This window comes from Ailuropoda melanoleuca, chromosome 1 (assembly GCF_002007445.2).
Source record: "Ailuropoda melanoleuca isolate Jingjing chromosome 1, ASM200744v2, whole genome shotgun sequence".
Taxonomy (NCBI): domain Eukaryota; kingdom Metazoa; phylum Chordata; class Mammalia; order Carnivora; family Ursidae; genus Ailuropoda; species Ailuropoda melanoleuca.
Genome location: NC_048218.1, coordinates 94,924,976 through 94,950,610, shown reverse-complemented (window position 1 = coordinate 94,950,610; position 25,635 = coordinate 94,924,976). Strand labels below are relative to the sequence as shown.

The window sequence follows — 25,635 nt, the reverse complement described above, 5'->3', positions numbered from 1 at the left end:
AAATATAGTTAAAAAATTGATGAAATCCTTAACACTTGGAATTCAATCCAAACAATTACTGTCAGTGGAATACGAAACTGAATTTAATAGTAAAAATGTATTATAAAGAGAAAATGAATCACTCACAATGTGAAGAATTGACAGAAAATAAGAGGAAAACTATAAAATGTTAACAACTATAACTGGGAGAATCATTTAAAAAAGAATCGTCTTATGTTTTAAAATCACATTATTGAAGTAACAAATAAATAAAATGCACTCACTTTAAGCATACATTTTGATAGTTTTAATAAACTTGTACATCTACATAGCCACCAACATTTACATCACCATGAAAGTTTCATTTGTGCCTCATGCTGCCACACCCAGAACGTAGGAAACAATTGACTTATTTCTATTAATTAGGAATAAGTTTGTCTTAAACAGAGTTTCATACAATGCAATCATTCAGTCTAGAAATGGAAAGGGATAAATCAATGTTGGTGTATGACTTCTTTTGCTAATATCTTGAGATACATCCATACAGTCTGGGTAAACTTAGGAGTTCATTACTTTTAGTGCTAAATAGTATTTCATTCAATTTTGTGACTATGTCACAATTTGTTTACTCATTCGCCTATTGGTGGCCATGTGGGTTGTTTACAATTTTCATCTATTTTATGTGTAACTGTTATTAACAACCACACACATGTCTTTGTGTAGAGTGATGTTCTCATTTGCGTTGGATAGATACCTAGAAATAGAATATTAGGAATCTGGACTACTAATACAAAATTAATGCAATCCATTTCTTATGCAGACATATTTCAGAAGGCAGAAATTTAGATCCCAATGTTATGGAATAGTAAAAAATACCACTGTGATGTTAGGTAATTATTTATTAGTCAGCTGGTATGAATCTTCCTGACTCCAAAAATCTCTAGCAATAGAGGACACAAAAAGTCAAGTCTAGTTAAATATGGGTAAAGAGATGAATTTTTATTGAAGACAAGGTAAATGCTGTCATTTTCAAAAAGAAATATGACTATATTCTTGTTTTAAGAAACTTTTTAATAGCTCTTGTGGGTATAGCAAATAATTTCTCAATTAATATTCTGAAAGTGATAATGAGAAGATCAAAGTTCTGACTACAGCACAGAATACATGGACCTGTGGATAAATCTTGACACAAGCACTGAGAGTGACAATATATTTTAGTTAATGTTCAAAGTCTAATTTTGAGCATACTTTATATGCAATTTTAATGAACAATACAAATAAATGTTTATGTTTTTAACTGTCTTATATATGCTGAGACTGATTCTGTATCAGTTGGTTTTAAATTTTCTTAATAATTATCATAGAATTTAACAACACTAATCTGATTTTTTACACATTACTTCACATTTATCTAGGTATCTCATGCTTTCATTGTTTCCAAATTTTTTACTGAGACATGCAAAATGAGTAAGCTAATAATTTGACAAATTTAACTGATATATTCTCTTTTTCTGCTATCTGTATGGCCAGATACCAATGAAATAGTATTTGTTATGCCATAGTGAACAACATGAGATTTAATATAACTTGAAGATAATTTTAATTTCTATAAAAAAAGAAAGCTTCATCCAAAATATACGAGAACTCTTAAAATTCACCAATAAGAAAACATACAACCCAATTAAAAAATGGACCAGATATCAGATATCTTGCCAAAGAAGATATATAGATGGTAAATGGGTAAAAGAAAAGATGCTCCATTTATCATTGGGAAAATGTAAATTAAGACAGCAATAAGATACGACGGTACACCTACTAGAATGGCCAAAATCCAAAACACTGACAACACCAAATACTTGGGAGGATGTGGAGGAACAGGAACTCTCATTAATTGTGGGTAACAATGCAAAATGGTACAGGTGCTTTGGAAGACACATTGGCAGTTTCTTATAAAGCTAAACAGGCTCTTAACGTGCAATCCAGTCATTGCGCTACTTGGTATTTACCCACAGGAATTAGAAATGCATGTTCACATAAAAACCTGCGCACAGATGTTTATAGAAGCTTTATTCATAATTGCCAAAACTGGGAAGCAACCAAGATGTCCTTCAGTAGGCGAACAGACAAATAAAACGTTACATCCAGACTATGTGATACTATTCAGTGCCAAAAATAAATAAGCTACTGAGTCATGGAAAGACACAGAGGAAACTTAAATGCATATTACCAAACAAAAGACAACCTGAAAAGATTACAAACTGCACAATTTCAAGTATATGATGTTCTCTGAAAGGCAAAGCTATGGAACAGTAAAAAGATCAGTGGGTGTCAGGGGTTAGCAGGGAGGGAGGAATGAATAGGGAGACCACGGAGTATTTTTTAGGCAGTTAAACAACTCTGTATGATATTATAACGGCAGGTACATGTTATTATGAATTTGTTAACACCCATGGAATGTACAACAACACTGAACCCAAAAGTAAACTATGGACTTTGGATGGTAAGGATATGTCAGTGTTGGTTAATCAACTGTAACAAATGTGGCGCTCTGGTGAGGGTTACTGATAATGCTAGGGAGGCTCTATGACTCAAAGGCTGAAAAAAGGGAAAACTTGAAGAAATATATTATTAGGTTAAAGCATTATAAAAATATTAATAAAGTAAATGAAATATCAGAGAATGAGAATTGAATTACTGACATGGAAATAAGTGCTCAGATAATTATACTGAGTGAAAAAAATGAAAGGATTAAAGGATTTAGGAAGATTATAGTAGATAAGGAAAACAAAGACTTTCCAAAGTAGGGATAGTAAGTGTCCCTGTAATCGAACTAGCAGATTGAGCAATGCATTGAAATATAATTTTTAAAATTCTAGAAATAGTTTGAAAAGATCCTATATGTTCCAAGTAAAATGAATATAGAATAATGCACACTAAGGCCCTATTTGTTTTTCAATTCATTTTTTTTAAGATTTTATTTTTATATATTTATTTGACAGAGAGAGAGACAGCCAGCTAGAGAGGGAACACAAGCAGGGGGAGTGGGAGAGGAAGAAGCAGGCTCCCAGCAGAGGAGCCTGATGTGGGGCTCAATCTCAGAATGCTGGGATTACACCTTGAGCCAAAGCAGACGCTTAATGACTGAGCCACCCAGGCACCCCTGTATTTCAATTTCATTAATAAAAAGTTATTTTTTAGTCATACAGAAATAAACCACCCATAGTTAGTTAAGAAAACTAATTTGCATCAACATTAAAAATCAAAACAAAATGCAGCAATATTGATAAAATTATCGGGGAAGTAAAGGTGAGCTGAGAGTATTATACACACCAATTTTTGTTTATTTTTAAAGGTGGTGAGCATACATTACAAAACATAAGAATTAAAAATAAAAGCACTTGAGGGGCGCCTGGGTGGCACAGTGGTTAAGCATCTGCCTTCGGCTCAGGGCGTGATCCTGGAGTTATGGGATTGAGCCCCACATCAGGCTCCTCTGCTATGAGCCTGCTTCTTCCTCTCCCACTCCCCCTGCTTGTGTTCCCTCTCTCGCTGGCTGTCTCTATCTCTGTCAAATAAATAAATAAAATCTTTAAAAAAAATAAAAAAAATAAAAGCACTTGAGCACTTTGTTATGACAAGCACAGCGTGTTATATGTAAGTGATGAATCACTAAATTCTACTCTTGAAACCAATATTACACTATATGTTAACTAACTAGAATTTAAATAAAAATTTGGAAAAAATAAAAATGAGCTCTTCTTTAAAAATATTTATCAGTTATGAAATCAACACACACAGAAAATACAAAAATATACATAATTCAATATTTTCCTAAAACTGACACAATATCAAACTTCATTTCAACTCCCATCCTCTACTCAACCTATTTCCTCGCTTCTGGAATCCAATGAGTATCCATCTGAATTTCCATATATGTATACATACCATGGTATAGAAGGTCAGAGAAAAATGTGATCTGCTGAATATTTTTGCCTTCAGATAAGTTTTCTAGGGAAGAAAATCTTAACTGGAGAAGACAATATAGATTGTGTTGTCAGCCAGTAGGAAAGTGTAAAGAAAGATGTCAGGATCGCGGTGGTCGCATCTGACGTAATAGACCAGACAAGGACTAGTGGGAGAATTTATTTCAGTAAACCTAGAATGGAAGATAATATTTCATATACGTAGTATATATGGGGGATGGAAGGAATCAGGAAAGATAAAGTAATACTAAAAGGCAAAAAAATACATTACAAAAGAAGAAACCCTGGGATTCTAAGTAAATTAAAAATATTAAATCATATAATTGAATTTTAGAGGAAAACAAATATCAGATGACACATTTAAAAAAAAATGAGTTCTAAGACTAAAATTCTAAGTGTGATAGAAGATGGAAAGATAATATTATAGGAATAAGGCCCTTGTATAAAGTGGCTTCTTCAAGAAAAAAAGCAATTTTATGAGATGGAAGATGTGAATTTTTAAAATGTAATCTTGGTTAGGGAATTATGACTCTGATGTTAGTATAACTAATGACACTGAAGAGCTTTTGATTTAAAAAGGAAAGGATTAAGTTTTAGGGTTAAATTAGTAGTGATCCAGAGAGTCTTTTACTAATTTGGAGTTTAAAAGTCAAACTTTAAACCTCTGAATAAACCTTGTTTTCTTTATTTGGGGCTAAATTAATTTAGGGGTTAATTTCACAAACATGTGTAATTTAGTATTCAGAAGTTGTATGAGGCGTGAAATAAACACACCCTGGTTGCTGTTAATTTAATTAAAACCACTTAATGATAAATATCAGGTATGCTACAGAGAGGTGTCCACTCTACTGGAGATAACAGCAGGTTGTCTCAGCTGGAAAATTATGTGATTAAGAGTTAAGGACCTTTTCAATCACTCATTAATATTTTTCACTAAGTTGATAATTCATATCATATATTATGACACTATAATAATTACTTATTTTTCCATGAATACACTCTTTCTAGGCTTATATAACATTCAAAGTTTTTATTTATTATTTATTTATTTATTTATTTAAATAAAGGGGATTAAGAGTTCACTTACCCTGATGAGCACTGAGAAATGTACAGAATTGCTGAGTCATTGTACTGTACACCTGAAACTAATATAACACTGTATGTTAATTACACTTGAATAAAAATAATAACTACATAATAAAATTATTTTAAAAATGCTTTGAATAATCATACTTCCTCTTCAAATACTCTGTTCCAATGCTGTTTCAGTATTTCTGATGTTATATAGATCTTAACATGATCTAATTTCACTTTTATCAAGGAACATACAACCTCAGCTGAACTGATATGAGGAACTTGGAGTGATTACTAGGAATAGAGGCAGCAGAACCCATATGAGGGCACACAGAAAATTCTGTGCCCTCAAATTCAAGAGTAAAAGAGTAAAAGTGAGAGAGAGAAAGTGAGTGAGAGAGAGAGACAGAGGTAGGGGGGAGATTGAAAGAATTAAGCATATGGGATCAGTTCATTCATTTATTCAATAAAGATTTGTTTTGTCATAAGGAGTGTCCCAAAAATACATATCTATGTATATTTTTCTCTCTTAATAAAACAAAGCTTTTGCTGTTTAAAAAAAAGTTATTTTTTTAAAAAAATCATGATTAAGGCCCATTAGGTTGTTATGATATTAACATACTGACATTTGCTTTTTTGTCCTTTGGACACACTTTCTTCTGGGTATTTTATGACTAAGAAAAATTAAATGGTAGGACTATCTCAACCAATAAATATAAGGCTTTCTACATATTTTTAAAAATGTATTTAAATCCAATTTAATTAACATACAATGTATTATTAGTTTCAGAGGTAAAATTTAGTGTTTCATCAGTTGCATATAACACCAAGTGATCATTATTTCAAGTGCCCTCCTTAATGCACCTCAACCAATTACCCCCATCCCCCCACCCACCTCACCTCCAGCAATCCTCAAATTGTTTCTTATAGTTGAGAGTCTCTTATGGTTTGCCAAAAGAGACTTTTTGTCTTATTTTATTTTTCCTTTCCTTTCCCTATGTTCATCTGTTTTGTTTCTTAAATTCCACATATGAGTGAAATCATATAGTATTTGTCTTTCTCTGACTGACTTATTTCACATAGCATAATATTCTCTAGTTCCATCCATGTTGTTGCAAATGGCAAGATTAAATTCTTTTTGATGGCTAATATTCCACTGTGTGTATGTATGTATGAGTGTTGTGTGTATCCATCTCTTCTTTATCCATTCATTGTTGATGGACATTTGGTCTCTCCATATTTTGGCTATTGCTGGTATATTGTGGACATTGCTGCTATAAACATTGGGGTACACATGCCCCATCAAATCACTATGTTTGTATCCATTGCATAAATACCTAGTAGTGCAATTGCTGGGTCATAAGGTAGCTCTATTTTTAACTTTTTGAGGAACTTCTGTACTGTTTTCCAGAGTGGCTGCACCAGTTTACATTCCCACCAACAGTGTAAGAGGGCTCCCCTTTCTCTGCATCCTAGTCAACATCGGTTGTTTCTTGAGTTGTTCATTTTAGGCATTCTGACTGTTGTGAGGTGGTATCTCACTGTGGTTTTGATTTGTATTTCCCTGATGCTGAGTGAAGTTGAACATTTTTTCATGTGTCTGTTGGGCATTTGTACAAATTCTTTGGAGAAATCTCTATTCACGTCTTCTGCTTATTTCTTGACTAGATTTTTGTGTTTGGGGTGTTGAGTTCGATAAATTCTTTATAGATTTTAGATACTAGCCCTTTTATCTGATAAGACATTTGCAAATACCTTCTTTCATTCCTTAGGTTGTCTTTTAGTTTTGTTGACTGTTTCCTTCATTGTGTAAAAGCTTTTTATCTTGATGAAGTCCCAATAGCTCATTTTTGCTTTTGTTTCTCTTGCCTTCACAGATGTGTCCAGCCAGAAGTTGCTGTGGCTGAGGCCAAAGAGATTGCTGTCTGTGTTCTCCTCTAGGATTCCTGTCTCACATTTAGGTCTTTCATCCATTTTGAGTTTATTTTTGTGTATGGTGTAAGAAAGTGGTCCAGTTTCATTCTGGACCATTTGTTGAAGAGACTTTTTTCCATTGAATATTCTTTTCTGCTTTGTCAAAGACTAGTTGATCATAGAGTTGAAGGTCCATTTCTAGGTTCTCTATTTTGTTCCATTGATCTCTGTGTCTGTTTTTTGGTGCCACTACCATGCTGTCTTGAAGTCTGTAGTTGTGATGCTTCCAGCTTAGATTTTCTTTTTTTACTTCCCTTTGGCCATTTGGGGTCTTTTCTGGTTCCATAAAAATTTTAGGATTGTTTGTTTCAGCTCTATGAAGAAGGCTGATGATATTTTGATAGGGATTGCATTGAATGTGTAGGTTGTTTTGGGTAACATAGACATCTTAACAATATTTGTTTGTCCAGTCCATGAGCATGGAATGTTTTTCCATTTCTTTGTGTTTTCCTCAATTTCTTTCATAAGTTTTCTATAGTTTTCAGAGTACAGATCCTTTACTTCTTGGTTCGGTTTATTCCCAGGTATCTTATGGGTTTTGGTGCAATTGTAAATGGGATTAATTCCTTGACTTCTATTTCTTCTGCCTCATTGTTAGGGTATAGAAATGCAACTGACTTCTGTGCATTGATTTTATATCTTGGAAATGTGCTGAATTCCCACATGAGTTCTAGAAATTTTTGTGTGGACTCTTTGGGGTTTTCTACATAGAGTATCATGCTGTCAGTGAAGAGTGAGAGTTTGACTTCTTCTTCGTTGATTTGGATGCCTTTTATTTCTTTTTGTTGTCTGATTGCTGAGGCTAGGACTTCCAGTGCTATGTCGAACAACAGTGGTGAGAGTGGACATCCCTGTTGTGTTCCTGACCTTATGGGAAATGCTCTTAGTTTTTCCCCATTGAGGATGATATTCGCTGTGGGTTTTTCATACATGGATTTTATGATATTGAGGTATGTCCCTTCTATCCCTACACTGTGCAGAGATTTAATCAAGAAAGAATGCTGTATTTTGTCAAATGCTTTTTCTACATCTACTGAGAGGATCATATGGTTCTTATCCTTTCTTTTATTAATGTAGTGTATCATATTGATTGATTTGCAGATGTTTAACTACCCTTGAGGTACAGGAATAAATCCAACTTGGTCATGGTGAATAATCCTTTTAATGTACTGTTGGATCCTATTAGGTAGTATCTTGGTGAGAATTTGTGCATCCATGTTCATCAGGGGTATTGATCTGTAATTCTCCTCTTTGGTGGGATGTTTGTCTATCTTGGGGATCAAGTAATGCTGGCCTCGTAGAATGAGTTTGGAAGGTTTCCTTCCTTTTCTATTTTTTGAAACAGCTTCAGAAGAATTGGTATTATGTTTTTACATCCAGAATTTTGATTGTACTCAAAACAGAAATACATTGAAAATTTGGATTAATTTTTAATAAGGCCACCCAAAATAAATGAGTTATATTATTATGCCTTAGTTTGATGATTCACACAAAACATTTTATTATTTCCCTTCACATTGGATTTGTTTTATGTTATTTTAAATTTTGTGAATTAAGTAATATATGCACATACTAAAAAAAAAATAAACAGCACAAAAGAATGTATACCAAAAAGACATTCCACATTCTAACTCTGGTCCCTAGGACATGATGCCTAGTTACCAGTTTCTATTTTGTTTGATTACAAGATGCAACCAGCAATTCACTCTACCATTTTTTTCCAGTACATCATGGAAATATTTCCATATTAGTATTTTCAGGCCTGTTTCATTTTTCAAAAGCTAAATAGTATTGCACTGTGTGGATGTACCATAATTTATATAGCCAGTTTCCTAGAAAAAAAAGATTTTCAAAACTTTGCATTATGGTGATACTGCATTTCAACACTAGCAGCATACACACCATGGAATACTCATGATCCTATTAATAATGTCCTCACGTGCTTTTTGTAAAATACACATTTCAAACTACTTTTATTTTTCAGTAAAGTAAATTAATAATTCTTGTGTCAATAATTACACATTCTCCCTGACCTACCTGAGTAGTTCAGTTTGGACCACAAATCTATAGCAAAGTCTGGAGAGATTATCTCTAATCTGGTGACTCCAAAAAATATATTTTGTCATGTTTTATGGAAATGCTGAGTTGAGAAAAATAAACATATATTTCAATGACTTTCCTGACTGTTTCTCCTCTAAATCAAACCAGAATATAATCAAATGATTATTTTTTTCAGTCCCCTTAAGACTGTTATACAACCAGCACCATTCTAGATACACTGGAAAGAAGCTAATTCATTAATGTAATGCCTTGCATGAAGCCTTAATTCTTACCAAGAACCTTGTTAGAGAAATAACACTATTTATGCATGGCTGTTGTGCACATTATAAATACTGTAAGGGAGGTAATAAATATTGAGCTTTTTCTTCTAGGGTTATTTTTCTAAGTATAATCAATTTCCATAAAAGTAATATAGAAAAGGAAACTGAGGAAAGAGATAAAGCAAATCACATAAATTTACCTAATATTATCTCTAATCTCCTAATCCCACTGGTTTCTATTTTTATCCACATTTTACTTATGAAAAATTCAGATCCAGAGATATCATTTTCTCCAATGCCACATTTAGTGCTAAAGAAAAGATTCAAATTCACATCTGCCTGTCTCTGATATTCAGGACGAGCTTTAAGGTCTCGTACAAAGATAAAAGAGAAACCACAGTGTGACACAGCTAAACTCAGACTAGCAAAGATCTCCATTGCCAAGGTTCACATTTCACTTTTCTTCCATAAGCTTATAAATTCAAATTTTATTTTATCAGAAAAATAATAAATCATGAAGTGCATCTCTTTGCTGGAATGCAACTATTGTCAAATTCAACAGATCATAATGTGTCATAATTAGATATAAAATAGTATAATTAGATAGAATTAATAAAAATAATAATTACTGTTCTTTGGTAAAAACCCTCTCATTTATCTACCTTGATTAGTGTGTGTATTCTCTGGAGTGCTCTGTTACTTATGTGGTATCTTTTCTCTTTCTTTCAAGTCCTCTCTGTTCTTAAACTTACTGGTACCATTTTATCTAACAAAATATAGTTAAATCTATCAAAGTGGCCCCCTTTACATTCATGAAGTAGGAGTTAGGGTCCAAAAAAGTGTTCTCTCCATAATTTCAATTTGAGACTACAAGTGAAATCCAGGAATGTATCATGTGCCCAAGTTCTCAGTATCATGATTTTTATTTTTTCCAGTAAGTTTATTGTCTTCTAATGTGCCTTATTTAGGCCTTCTTTAATTTTTTGTTCTTATCAGGCCCTTTACCCAACTGGAGAATTCAGGTCAATTTAACACACAATTTATGCTCCCTTTTCTTTACAGAAACTGTCAAAGGAATCAGATCACACTGAGCCAGCTTGACTTTGAGCTAACAAATCTGCTTTACCTTTTACTTTTAAACATTATAATGTACTTTGCATAGATTAAATGTTTTTGCATGGTATTTCAATTTTCTTCATTAGAATAGCTATATAAGAAATGAAAAATCCAGAGATTTGTAATATGTGCCTATATGGACTTATACAAAGAAATGTGCATTTATGAATTGCCTATAATTAGTGAAAGTAGACAAATTTTGTTCTTCACTACCCAAGATCATCCAGAGTTTCAAACTATTTAGTAAAAGCTTTGAAATTGAATTCAAATAATTTCTTTTAAAATTAAATCTCTATAAAATTAAATCACTAATGAAAGAGAGCAGATGGATATTTGCATATAATTTTAATAAATGGATTCCAAATTTCTGTGACAATAGGTTGAGAACAAAAATAAAAAAGACAGAGGCGCCTGGGTGGCTCAGTCAGTTGAGTGTCTGACTCTTGATTTCAGCTCATGTCATGATCTCAGGCTCATGAGATCTGGCCCTGTGACGGGCTCCATGCCACACTGGGTGTGGAGCCTGCTTGGGATTCTCTCTCTTCCTCTCCCTTTGCCCCTCCCCCCCATGCTTGGACTCTCTAAAAATATTAAAATTAAAATTAAATAATGAACATAATTTAAGTAGCATATTTTTTTAAATTACTATTAAATACCCAAATTCCAGTATATCCTACCTGACAGAAGTATAAAAATCTTGCTCAAAAATCGGCATGCCATAAAACAAGCTAATGTTAATATTACAATCCATGTAATTTTTAAATGAACCAGAATAATAATTAAATTGGCAATAAGTTTATAGTCACTTTAAATTTGTGAACTGTCGGGCGCCTGGTGGCTCCATCAGTTAAGCATCTGCCTTCAGCTCAGGTCGTAGCCCCGGGGTCCTGGGCTCAAGTCCCTCACTGGGCTTCTGGGACAGCAGAGAGTCAGTCTGCTTCTCCCACTGACCTTCACTCCACTCATGCTCTCTCTCAAATAAATATATAAAACCCTTAAAAAAATAAATTTGTGAACTGCCCAAAAGATAATTATACATAAAACCCAATTAAGTTCTATTTATATTTTAAAATTTAAATGATGGAGTGATAAAAGGAAACCCCCCTCCAAATTTATAATTAAATTGGAAAGTAAAATGAGCACAAAATATCCAGCTGCTGTACGGTATTTAAAAAACATACAAATAAACAAGAAAATAAACCAGTGAATTTCCTTAACTCTATTCAAAGAAGATCTCAAATGGACATGTTCAAAAAACTGTAAGATATTATTTGTTAGAAACTAAAAGATACAGCAAAGAAACTGAGAAAGGGAAATGTGTTACCTACAATCCTTACTAATATTTGACAAGGGAGTCAAGAATACTCAATGGGAAAAGGACAATCTGTAATAAATGGTGATAGGAAAACTGGACAACCACATAGAGAAAAATTAAGCTGGACCCATATCTTACACCATGCAGAAAAATTAACTCAAAATGGATTAATGACTTAAACATAAGACCTGAAACTACAAAACCCCTAGAAGAAAACAGGAACAAAGTCGGGCAAAAGAAGGAAACCCTGTCATTCGTGACAACATGGATGGACCCTGAGACCATTGTGTTAAGTGAAATAAGTCTGACAGAGAAAGACAAATATTGCATATCACCTTTATGCAGAATCTAAAAAACCCGAACTCATATAAATAGTGAGGAGAATGGTTGTTACCAGGTGCTGGCAGTTAGGAGAAATGGGGAGATGTTGGCTAAAGAATACAAACTTCCAGTCAGAATATCAGTAAGCCTTGGGAATCTAATGAACAGCATTATGATAATAGCTAATAAAACTGTATTATACACTTGAGAGTTGCTAAGAGAGTATAACTTAAATATTCCCACCACAGAAAAAAGAAATGGTTAAGTATGGGTTGTGAGAGAGCTGTTAGCTAACACCAGGGTGAGAATCATATGCAACATGTAAATGTATCAAATCAACACAATGTACACCTTAAACTTACACAATGTTATATGTCAATTATATCTCAATAAAGATGGAAAAAAAGAAATATTATTATAAAGGAATTAAGCATCCAAAATTAAGAATAAAGAAACCATGAAATAAAAAATCCAATGCAACTTAATAACAATAAAAGCAGAAATAAATGCCAGTCTAATTTCATAAAAATAATTTGCAATTTCCCTTTGTTCTCAGAAACAGTTAAAAAGTCATTAGAATTATCTATTACTTATAGGTACTGTACTATTATCTAAGACTGCTTATTCAAGTCCTGTGTTCCTTAAGTAAAGAGTGTATTTTTGACAACTTTATTTCTTCTATGGTAATTTTCTTCTTAGATTTCTACCCTGATAGGATCAGTTCTTGTCATGTATATTTACCCTAGAAAAATCACACATAATATTCATATTCTCAAAATTATGTGCAAAGGACTCATGATTCCTTGAAATAACTCTTGGGCAGTTAATTTCTCCATTATCATTTTTTGTTTCTGAATTTGTTCTTTCTCTCCTTTTTTTTCTTGATTTAGTATGTTGATTTATTTTGCAGTTCTTATGAAGATCTGACTCTTGAAATTAAAAGGACTACAGTTTTTTTCTATTTTCAAATTCATTAATTTAAATCATTATCAAATAATAACACGATAACAATAGTCAAAAGTCAGTGGGTGTCGACTGTTAGTCAAGTACAGTCCTATTATTCTGCTAAGTTAAGTATTCTTAGTTCAGTTTCATGGTAAGTATACGTAAGCTTAGGAAACTTAAGAAAAATATGCTATGCCTCATGCTTAGAATACAGTACAGATAGGATTTGAACATCTTCAACTTTCAGATATTGAATGCGTTTAGATTCAAAATCTACCTATTCTACACAACTTTACCATCCAAATTCTTTAAGACACTTTTGTCTGACTACTGAGTAATCAAACCTAAAGTTAACTAAATACATTAAAACAAATGAAAAAGCCAGTAGTTAATTTGTTATTGTTTGATTTTGGATATCTTCATCAATAGATCTGATTAGCTACCCACTAATTTATTTAATAATTTAGCCACCTCTCTGCCAAAGTAAACCAGCAAACAAATGTAGAATTGATTTCATTTAGCCTTATTCTCTTAGGGATTATTCTGTTAATTTATTATCTTACAAATCCTTCAACTATACTTGCCAGAAAGAAAAATTAGTATCCTCATCACATAAATGTGGACTTTGAAGATCATAAAGGTTATGACTTTCTTAAAACTGAACTTAAGAATCCCAACTCAGAGTACAGTGCTTATTCCACTCAAGTATATTTCCCCAGGGCTGGTCAGAAAATGAAAAAGAATAAAGGTTAGCAATATAGCAACTGTCAATATTTTCTTACTTTTTCAACCAAACTTTTAAGACAGAGAGAGTGGTGGGTGAGTAGGGAGAGGGAGATAAAGAGAGGAGGTTTATATATCCTTCTTATTTAAAAGTTTTTCCTTAGACTTAAAATTTCACCTTCATTTATCGTATTTACTAGGTGTACAAAACATTAACGTAGATTTAAAAGTCAGAACTGGCTTTTTTTTAAAGTATACTTAGTGAAGTGTCATCCCCAGTGCATTTTCTGTTTCCATCCCTCCATCCTTTGTGCTATTCTCCCACCATGTCCTATAGATAACCATTCTCACTTCTTTCTGGTTTAAATTTCTTTTTTTTTAAAAGTTTGTGCAATGGGGTACTTATATTCTTGCTTTTCTTTCTTTCTCCATGAAGGGTAATGTATAGTAAATAACCTTTTGCACTTTGCTTTTATCACTTAGCAAAATATATTCTAAAAATCACTCCACATCACTTGATACATCCTTCCCATTGTAGTCTGTTCAACCATTCCCCTTTGTATAGACATACAGGTGGTTTCCTATTTTTGCAAACAATGCTGCAATAAATACACTTGTCAAAATGTTTTCGTTTTGTTAAGGTTTACTCCTTGTTGAGGTTTACTCCTAGAAGTGGGATTGCTAGGTTGAGTTGGAGCTTTGTTAAATATTTTAAATTCTCTTCCAAATGAATGGTACCAGTATGCATTCCCACCACTAGTGTATGAGTGCCTGTTGCCTCACACATACTCTGAGAGAATGTGTTGTCATACTTTAAATTTTCATCTATCTGACATTTCACTAACTGTTAAGAAACATATCTCAGTAGTTTTAGGATTTTGTGGTTTCCATCTCTCTGCTGAGAGCTCACATCTGTTAATGCATACTGTCCACTCTTTTCCTTTAGAGACTTTAAACATTCTAACCCATTATTTTATATTCAGTGTCTGATAGTTTCAGCATCTGGGTTATCAAGGAGTCTGGTTCTGTTTATTTCTATTTATTTACTATGGAGGGTTTTTTTCCCTTTTTTTGTTGAAAGCTGGACATTGTGTGCAGAAGACTAAAGATTGAGGGTAAAAAACATCCATATCCATGCCTTTAACTACCTGTGTCAGGAAATATGCACTCTTTTGCTGTAGGATTTTGTTGGATATTTGGTAGGGGTTAAATTAATCAGTTGAGGGTTAAGCTGTTTTCAGATTTTGTTCTTGCTAAGGTTATCCTTAGCGCCCAACTGACTCCAAATTCCTCCAGCATCATTTTGTGCCTATGAAAGGGTTAGGTTACTGGAGGGATTCTTGTAATGTTCCTGTTTTGCCCTCAAATACAGACTTTCACTACTACCCGAAACCTCAGAGAGTGCCTCTCTCAGAACTTGTGCCCCACTTCGAGTGGTAGATTGCTATTTATTAGTATTCAAAGCTTGCTAAGGTGGTATGGAGAGTGGTAAGGGGAAGGGGCAGGGGCATACATAAACTTCATCTCAGCATTAAACTTTGGTCCTTATTCCCACAATTTTTATTTACTTCAATAGGTGAATTAAGCCTATCCACATTTATTGCTATAACTAATGTATTTGGTCTCAATTCTGCTAAAATATTTTATAATTATTATATTTCTTATGGTAAGTGTATTATTTGTTTTACTTTTTTATCTGTTTTTGTCAAGTAGGAATGTTTATAGTTTTCTTCCAATGTTTTCCTTTGGGTTTATACCTTTTAAATTGAAGTAAACTTATTTTCTTAGTTAAATCTTACTTTTTAACTTGTTCTACCTTTAACTGAATAATTTATAACATTCTTTCTAAATTCACAACAGCTATTAATTATTGGCATTTGAGAATGAAAATCAGAATTCTCAGGAATTTCCAAATCATTAAATATTCTTTATTTTTTATAACACTTTATTTACATTTCTCATAATTAAAAATATTAAGTTTAGTAGCATTTACATGGAACTGAGTCCTAGAAAATTATTAGACACTTATAAATGCCAGATTATTACTGATATTGAAACAATATCACATTGGATATCCTAGCAAGATTAACAGGACTGCCTTAAGGACAATTTTGCATCCAAAAGTTGTTATTTTTGAAATAACACTCATAGGATTTGTATAAAGTTTACTCTATTTGCACACTTATTAATTTATTTATTCAAAGATTTTATTTATTTGAGAGAGAGAGAGCACAGAGTGAGAGAGAGAGAGAGAACAAGCCAGGGGAGGGGCAGAGCAAGAAGCAGATTCCCCAGTGAGCAGAAAGCTCATTCCCAGGATGGTGGGGTCATGGCCTGAGCGAAGGCAGACACTTAACCAACTGAACCACCCAAGTGCCCCTATTTGCATATTTATTAATATTCACCTTATTTGCAGGAACGACTGACCATTAGCAACAAACAGGGTCACAAAAATTATAACCATTACAAACAATTTCTTGGATGTAACTGATTACTATTAAAATATTTTTAGGGCACCTGGGTGGCTCAGTTGGCTAGGTGTCTGACTCTTGATTTTGGCTCAGGTTGTGATCTCAGGGTTCTGAGATTGAGCCCTGTGTTGGGCTCTGCACTGGGCATAGAGCCTGCTTAAGAGTCTCTCTCTCCAGGGGCTCCTGGGTGGTGCAGTCGTTAAGCGTCTGCCTTCGGCTCAGGGTGTGATCCCGGTGTTCTGGGATCGAGTCCCACATCAGGCTCCTCCGTTGGGAGCCTGCTTCTTCCTCTCCCGCTCCCCCTGCTGTGTTCCCTCTCTCACTGGCTGTCTCTCTGTCAAATAAATGAATAAAATCTTACAAAAAGAAAAAAAAGAGTCTCTCTCTCCATTTCCCTCTGCCCCTCCCTAACCCCCCTCTCAAAAATATAAATTAATTAATTAGTTAAAATATTTTTAAATTTAAAATGCAGATTTTTTTACTTCTACTTTCTAAATTGTTATTTTCTTTCTGATTCATAATAAACATAATTATATAGTATATTTTGGACAAATGTCTGCAGAAAGAAAAACAACAGCAGCTTAACAACAGGAAATAAATTAAACTGTCATGGCAAAATACATCTTGCTTACAAGCCCTTTTGAAGACTTCTTTAATCCACTTACTATGAATTCCAGGGATTCATTGTAAAATAGTTAGAATTAAGTTGTCTGAGATCCTTTTTGAACAGAGTATGTTAGTGAATAAATTCATTATTAAATTAATTACATAATTGTCTTCAAGGTAAATATAGCTTTGTGACTCCTACTTTTTACTTAAAAAATCCTACCTTTTATTTAATGGTATTTTAGATAAATTGTCTTATTTCTATAGTATATATGTTATTATTTTGATGGAATTTTATATCATAATTTGTCCATAATGAACCCCATCTTAAATCCTACACTTTATACAAAAGTTAACTCAATATGGAAAAAAATGTTTGAGTATTAAATATAAAAATACAAAGCATTCAGAAGTAAAAATAGAAGAAAATCTTTCATACCTATGTTTTGGTAAAGAATTCTTAGGTATAATGCCAAGAGCACAATCTATACAAGAAAAAAAAGGATAAATTGGACTTCATTAATATTAAAAATCTTTTTTCTGCCAAAGACTTTAAGAAAATGGAAAGATGAGCTATAGACTGAGAAATATTTAAAAACCATGTATCTGACATAGTTATTTATATCCAGAAAAAAATCACTGAAAAGAATATGCAGATGGCAAATGTGCACAGAAAAAGATGCTCAGCATCAGTAGCCATAGGAGAAACATACACTAAGACCATGACGGACTATCTCTACACACCTGTTAGAATGAATAAACTTACTTATTTTTTATAAAGATTTTATTTATGTATTTGACAGAGAGATGGAGAGAGCAAGCATAAGCAGGGGGAGTGGCAGGCAGGGGAGAAGCAGGCTCCCCACGGAGCAAGGAACCTGATGTGGGGCTCGATTCCAGGACCCTGGGATCATGACCTAAGCTGAAGGCAGATGTTTAACAGTCTGAGCCAACCAGGCACCCTAGAAGGAATAAAATTTTTAAAGTAAAGATTACGCAAAATGCTGGCAAGGACGTAGCAAAACGGACTCTCTCATACGTTGCTTTTGGGAATATAAAAAGGAACAGACACTCTGGGAAGCAGTTTGGCAGTTTCTTACAAACCTAAATATGTAACTGTCACATGGCCTGGTCATCACACTTCTGGGCTGTAGTTCCACAGAAATGAAAACTCACATCTTTTGGTTACTTGTTACTATGTTAACAGAATAATCTGTCTTTTCCTACAGAGGAAAACTTTATTTTCAAACCCATGCCTTTTGAGAAACTTAGTACCCATATTATAGGTATTTCTATTTGTTTGCTCGCATCCTATTTTGGAATGTGTTGTATTTTTCAAAGGTGTTGACCAAATCTGAGCCAAAAAGAAAAAGACATGAATAGAAAAATAGTTTCTTAAACACAGGTCAAATAATTTAAATTATTGTATAAATGATGGAGGAGAATATATTCACCTAAATATCTATAAATTTAATTATGGAAATTTTACTGAACATATATGTACAGAGATAGATTATGGAGCTTATAATGTCTGTATTATGCAACTATAACTAATACGCATTGACAGATTCATGACAAGAATTGTAGGAATGAAATAATAAAGACACAAAAAACCTAGTTGCCTAGTTGGATTTTGCTGTTGACAAACCTCTGTCAGGTATTATGCGGAGGGGGAGACACAAGAGATAAGACCATGGTTGCTAGTACTTAGGAGGTTTCTGGTTAATTGTGCAAACAGACGTAGCTCAACAACACAAAAAGAGAAAACAAGATGTTAGGAAAACAATTAAATGTTAGTCTTTGAGTACTATTTTGTAAACTGCATTACTGACCCTGACTGCTTGCCAAGAATTGGTGTAAAAACAGAACTATGAGCTGGGTTCACTTTTTACAATGTCGTAAGTCCAGAGAGTTCATTACAGAGATACAAGTTTTCCCTGTACCTTGTCAATATGGTATGGAAACAGAGCGTGAGTCAGGAAAGAAGGATGAGGTTGGAGAACATCACCATCACTCACGCTAGAAGATGAGTTCCACTAAGGGGAGAACTACGTCTTATTTGTCTTTAGGAAGATTAAAATAAGGTAGGAGAGAGAAATATTTACAGAAATTACTATTTCCCAGGTATGACAGAAAATTTAAATAAAATGTGATTTTCGAAAGAATGAGACTCATTCCAACTGCAGAAAAGTCTTCATATTTGAACTAGCTGTTGAAGATTGACAAAAGAATAAACGAGAAAATATTTTTTCGAGATAAAGATGAATCATAACAGAAGACACCAAGGTAGGTAAACCTATGGCACATTTGGAGGCCCAGTACAGTGTGGGACACTGTGAGAACTGTGGCTGGAAATGGAGGTTAAGTTGCACAGTGACTACCAGATGATAGAGGACCATATGTAGTACATATTTTAAAACAGAAGAGTGATATGATTAAATCTGTGTTTCAGGGAAAAAAATTTGGTGTTAGAATAAATGCGTGAAACAAAAGATAATAAATTCAAGGAGACAAATTAAGAAGCAGTTATAGCAATAGGCCAGATTGTAGGAAGTAAGAGCAATTAGGAGAGCAGGGGAAATATATGGGAGAGATGTGGAAACTTACGTAACAATTTTACATATGGGATAGAGTACAATTGAGGGGACAAGGCTAAATCTATGACTGTACACTTTGGACGTAGCAGATGTACGTATAAGCCAGATGAATTCTGAAAGAATATAACAAACATATATAATCTATAAGCTTATAGCACTAGCTCCTGAGAGAAGAGACACAGGAAGGGGAGGGAAAAGGGTTTACTAGGTGGAAAGAAGAGGATCACAGTAAGAGTCAACAAAAACTTGCTAAGCTTCCTTGGCCTTATTCATTGTACTTTTTACTGAAAACACCATGAATGCTTTATTGTCCCTTGCCCCTAAGGAGCTCCTGCTTTCATTACTAAAATTACATTAAAACTGTAATAAACATGATATATGTTAAAATAGAAAAATCAACAAAGTTTCTGTGGAATAAAGGAGCTGTTTATACCTGTAATGAGAAGTGGAGAAGCTAAACAATTATAGAAGGGAGTTGATATTTAAATAAATCTGCATGAAAGTTTTCAAGTTTTATTACACTTAGACTTTGTGATCATTAAACCATCATTTACATAAATTCTAATTATACAAATTTCTAGAGCTCCAGATAATGCAGTGACAACACATACATTTGTATATGAAAAGTACTAGTTTGACTTATATTCTATATTAATTAAAAATAATTAGAAGAAAGAAAACTATATACATTATAAAAGCAATTATATCTTGGGAATTTATAGACCAGATTCTGCCTCATCTTATTTATACACACTCATTAAAGCATTAGTGTATTAACTGTGGCATGTAGATGAACTTGAATGAAAACTAATGAACCAAACAAGAACCACAGGCCCAAATGAGATAAAATATTTCTTGCTTCTGTCTTGCTGACAAGCAAAAGCAAATTGCTTAATGCCTCGGAAATCCCTCTTCATCCAAAAATCAATTTGCCATAGCTTCTGATAACAGATTTTTATGCAATCAAACTAAAATGATTAAATTCATTTCATAAAATAATTTCTTTACTTTCATATGCAGCATAATATCCAACTTCAAATGCATGGAAAAATAAGTACTCAGATACCTGAATTCTAAAAGCCACTTTTATGAATTCCATTGAGCAAAGAAAATTATTTTTCTTCTCATTAAATTTCCTCATTCTAATTTTAATTTCTTTGACTTGTCACAAAACATATAAGTATCTGAGAAGTGGCCTTAAACAAAATATGCAGTTGTTAGATTCAATCCTCAGAAAGGAGGCTTTGACCCTACTCTGGGTATCAGGAGTGCATACAAATGATGCCGGATCAACTACTTAGTTCTAGGAAGCAGGAAGTGGCATGAAATAAAGAAGGAATTAACTAACTCACTCCCAAGCCCTGACTTTGTCTCCCGGTATCTACATCCTTCTATATGAAAAACAAAAACATAAGAAGTAGCATCAGCGGTAACTTGCGGAGTTTGTCCAAGCCCAGGGTTGCTGTGTTCTCTGCGTGTCCCCCGTGCAGAAGCAGTGACATTAGAGCAAAGGGAGCCCTGAGGGAGCACAGTCTCCAGTCCTGCTCACTCTTACCGGTAGCCATGCCAACCCTAGAGTACGGTTCAAGATGTTCACGAACAATCATCTATACTTAAATTTGGGAGCGTGTCCACATCATTAAGTCCTACCTTTCCTCCCCAACTTGAGAAATGTCGTTAAAGAACACATGGATGTCTCCATCATTTGGGATCTAATCTTTAGCACATTGTGAATAAAACATTTGCTCCATTATTTAACACTGTTCTGGCCCTGGGAATCCTTCTCCACATCTCCCAGATTTTGTTCTCAAAAAAGCATTGCCTGCATCCAGATGCTGCGAGTTTGTGGTTTCTGAATGTGCTGTCATCAAAACCTCTGTTGAGACCCAAACACTTCTCACCACATTCACCACTAAGTCCAAGCCAGCTAGGATCTCTCCTCCACTGAAATGGTCTCCTAACTGGTTTCCCAGCATCCATCTCTGCCCACCTATGGTCAGTTTTTCACACAGTAAATACATCACATTGAAAGGAAAGTCTGACCAATTTACTTTGCTCCAAATTATATAGTAACTTTTGTGCATTTTCCTCTTGAATTATTGTCCAGAGCAAAAACATGCAATTTTCTCTATAAGACCATTAGCATTGTTTACATTTTTTCACTGAAAATACCTTTTTTACTTTTTACTTTTTACTTTTATTTTGTATTTTAATTTCAGTATAGTTAACATACAGTGCTATATTAGTCTCATGTGTACAATACACTGACTCAACAATTCTGTACATTACTCAGGGATCATCACAGTAAGTGTACTCTTAATCTCCTTCACCTATTTCATCTATCCTCCCTTACATCCCCTCTGGTAACCACCTGCTTGTTGTCTGTAGTTAAGAGCTATTTTTTTTTTTTGGTTTGTCTCATTTTTCTTTGTTCATTTGTTTTGTTTCTTAAATTCCATATATGAATAAAATCATATGACATTTGTCTTTTTCTGACTTATTTCACATAGCATTATACTCTTGAGATCCATCCATGCTCTTGCAAACAACAAGATTTAATTTATTTTTATGGCTGAAGAATAGTCCATTGTGTGTGAATGGATGGATGGATGGATGGATAGAGAGAGAGAGAGAGAGATACCACAACTTCTTTATCCATTCATCTATGGATGGACACTTGAGCTGTTTCTTGCTTCCATAATTTTGCTACTGTAAATAATGTTGCAATAAACATACAGGTGCATATTTCTTTTTTAATTAGTGTTTTACTATTCTATGAGTAAATACCCAGTAGCAGAATTACTGGATCGTATGGTAATTCTATTTATTTTTTAAATAATTTGGCTATTTCATTTTTCCCTATAAATCAAAACAAAAGTAAACAAAAGTCCCCCCAGTAGCTTCCCATCTCACTCAGAGTAATAGCCAATAACATACCTGCAAGGTCCCTGTGATCTGTCCCTGCATTCTCGCCGGCTTCATCTCTTACTCCTCTGTACTTGCTTCCAGCTCTTCAACCACACAGGCCTCACTTCTGTACTATGGACACAGCAAGCATATTCCAAACTCAGGGCATTGCACTGACAGGCAACTTTACCTGGAACACGACCTTCCCCAACTTTCCATAGTATACTGTACTCTTCCCCACATGGCTCCTTTCCCACATGGCTTCCCAGATAGCAAGGCTTCCCTGACTCTACTAAATCAAGTAATACCCAAAATTACATTTGTTCTTTGTCCTTTCTTCTCCTCTCTGTTAATATTTTTATAGCACTTATCTCCATCTGACATGTTATATACAATTTTTCATGTGCTTTTGTCATGTCTCCTTCACATTAGAACATTAGTTACACAATGGCATGGATTTTGACTACTTCCTTCACTGCTGTATATTTGATAACTGGATAACTACCTGAGACACATTCATTTCTCAGTTAGAAATTGTAGAATGCCCAGATGAGCGATAATGACCAAAAATACAACATTTCTTTTCATTTTCAATTTTTTTTTAAAGATTTTATTTATTTGACAGAGAGAGAGAGAGACAGCCAGCGAGAGAGGGAACACAAGCAGGGGGAGTGGGAGAGGAAGAAGCAGGCTCCCAGCAGAGGAGCCTGATGCAGGGCTCAATCCCAGGACTCCAGAATCATGCCCTGAGCCGAAGGCAGATGCTTAACGACTGAGCCACCCAAGTGCCCCCATTTTCAAATTTTTGAACCCACTGTGCTGTATGAATGGAACTGGGTCCTTTATGTTATAAAATGGATTCATTCTTTAATAAACATAAAATCTCTTCTTTGAGATGGCTAAGTTTTCCAAATACTTTAATGAAAAACCATAATTTTATGTAAAAGAAAATATTTATATTTAAAAGCGACCATGTAAACATTCCAAACATGTAAAGTCGAACACTAACAAAATAACATTTGAAGAATTATCCCAACCTGTGTCTGTTGAAGGACAGAAGTTGTAATGTGCTTGATGAGAACACAAGTACATTTTTTCATAGAGATCATAATCTATAGCACTTAATGGTATATCAGTTGTATAGTATTTAATGTACAATTATATTGTTCAAATTATACCATAATTACTTTTTGCAAACATTTTTTCAAGAACCATGCAAATTACTCTCATAAACTAAAACTGTTTCCAAATAAGTGCAACATTTTCGCACACCGTTTTATCTTCTGGACATATTACTGCTTGAAGAACTTCCCATTTTACTAAGGTGCAGAAAAAAGTAGAACTTGGTGCTACAGCAATTGAACTAAACTCACTTTGAAACTTTAAATTTCTTATCATTACTTAATTTTTTGAGTTTTAACACCTCTTTGTCAAACAGGATTTAGTAATAGGGACCATGCATCTTAGTTCTAAAATCAACTGTGTAAGAGGGACTGGGATGAAGCTCAGAAGCACCTGAGTGCCTCTGCCCTCCTTGGGTTTCTACCTGCAAAGACTCATCAGCATTTTTCTCATTGTAGGAATCGATTATTTCCTTTACTGTAATACTTTTGGGTTAGGAAATACATGTAAAAACAGTTTCATAGTATCACCATAGCTATGAAATAACATTGGGATATCCAGTTGAAATAAATATAAAACTATGTGCAGTTGTGGATGTGCAATATTCTTGATTTTTAATGTTTTTCTTTAAATATATATACATATTGACTAGGATGTTATCTTCCTAAATATAGAAAAGTATTATTTTTTTTTTTTGAGGCTGAAATAAAGAATGCCCCCCCCGTTAAAATATCTGTTTGGAAATTTGGTGAAATGATCTATAGAATGTTCACATTTTCAGTGGAAATCCATCACACCTGCAACAAATGCCACAAATTGACTGTCTTGTAGGCAGACTCAGCAAAAATATAGTTGTTAAATAAACAGTAATTTAGCCACCTGCTAAGTCTCAGCAGAAGCTATTTATAGTTGAGCCATTGTCTCTTTGTGGAAAGAGTGAACATATTTGTACTAATTTTGTACACATACCTGTTAATTGAATTCTTCCAGGCTCACAGTTTAAAATCTTTTATGATGATTTGAATTTTTCTCATCAAATGTTACTATGTCTAATAAAGTAATTTATTTCTATTATTTTACAATATTTATTATTATATGAATCTATGTACAACTTAATATAGCTAAAATAAAATTAAGGAAGTAATTAACAATTTATGCATAATTAGTATGTATGAACACATAGGCATTTTCTCCCCAAATACAAACTTCAGTAAGGCAGGAAAAGTATAGAGTCAGTGATAAAAGGAAGTATACCATATTTAAAAAGTTAACAATGTGTACTTTTCCGTTTGAATTATGATTGCATGTTTACTTTCTTAATTTATTTTCAGATCCTGATGGTTTTTAATAGCAATTTGTTCTTTTTTTAAAATTTTGGAAATAGGAGATTTTACTCAAATAATTTTCTTTAGTTTTTATTGTCAAAAAAGAGAGGAAATAAAGAGTCATATATTTCATGGGACAGTGTAAAGCACAGAAAATGTCAAAAGGCTACCCAATCTTAGTAGGATATTTGCCAGGGATCACTGTTGTAAGGATAACTTTTTACTGGATTAGTCTGAAATAAAGTGCCTTTGAAAATCATCAGAGTTGGGGTGCCTGGGTGGCTCAGTCGGTTAAAGCCTCTGCCTTCAGTTCAGGTCATGATTGCAGGGTCCTGGGATAAGAGCCTCACCTCTGGCTCCCTGCTCAGTGGGGAGACTGCTTCTCTTGCTCCCTCTGCTGCTCCCCCTGCTTGCGCACATGAGCGTGCGTGCGCTCTCTCAATAAATAAAATCTCTAAAAAAAAAGAAAAGAAAAGAAAATCATCAGGGTATTTTTCCAACGCAAGGAAGAAGCTTAACAAAAACTGTGAAATTAAAAATTGGATTGTCTTAGAAACAAGAAACACCAAAGAAAGAATTTTTAAAAATATAATCATGGTTGGGGCGCCTGGGTGGCACAGCGGTTAAGCGTCTGCCTTCGGCTCAGGGCGTGATCCCGGCGTTATGGGACCGAGCCCCACATCAGGCTCCTCCGCTATGAGCCTGCTTCTTCCTCTCCCACTCCCCCTGCTTGTGTTCCGTCTCTCACTGGCTGTCTCTATCTCTGTCAAATAAATAAATAAATAAATAAAATCTTTTTAAAAAAACATAATCATGGTATTTTATAATACACTACTTTTAACTAATAGTCCAAATG

General features: G+C 33.9%; 1 long non-coding RNA gene across 1 annotated transcript; it reads right to left on the bottom strand.

Annotated features, from left to right (window-relative positions):
* Window positions 1-3,515: 3,515 nt before the first annotated feature.
* Window positions 3,516-25,172, bottom strand: LOC109491049. The gene is made up of 3 exons (XR_002144435.1): window positions 25,130-25,172; window positions 22,363-22,464; window positions 3,516-3,538 (listed from the first exon to the last, which is right to left on the bottom strand). It is a non-coding gene; the product is annotated as an uncharacterized LOC109491049 (long non-coding RNA).
* Window positions 25,173-25,635: the final 463 nt, after the last annotated feature.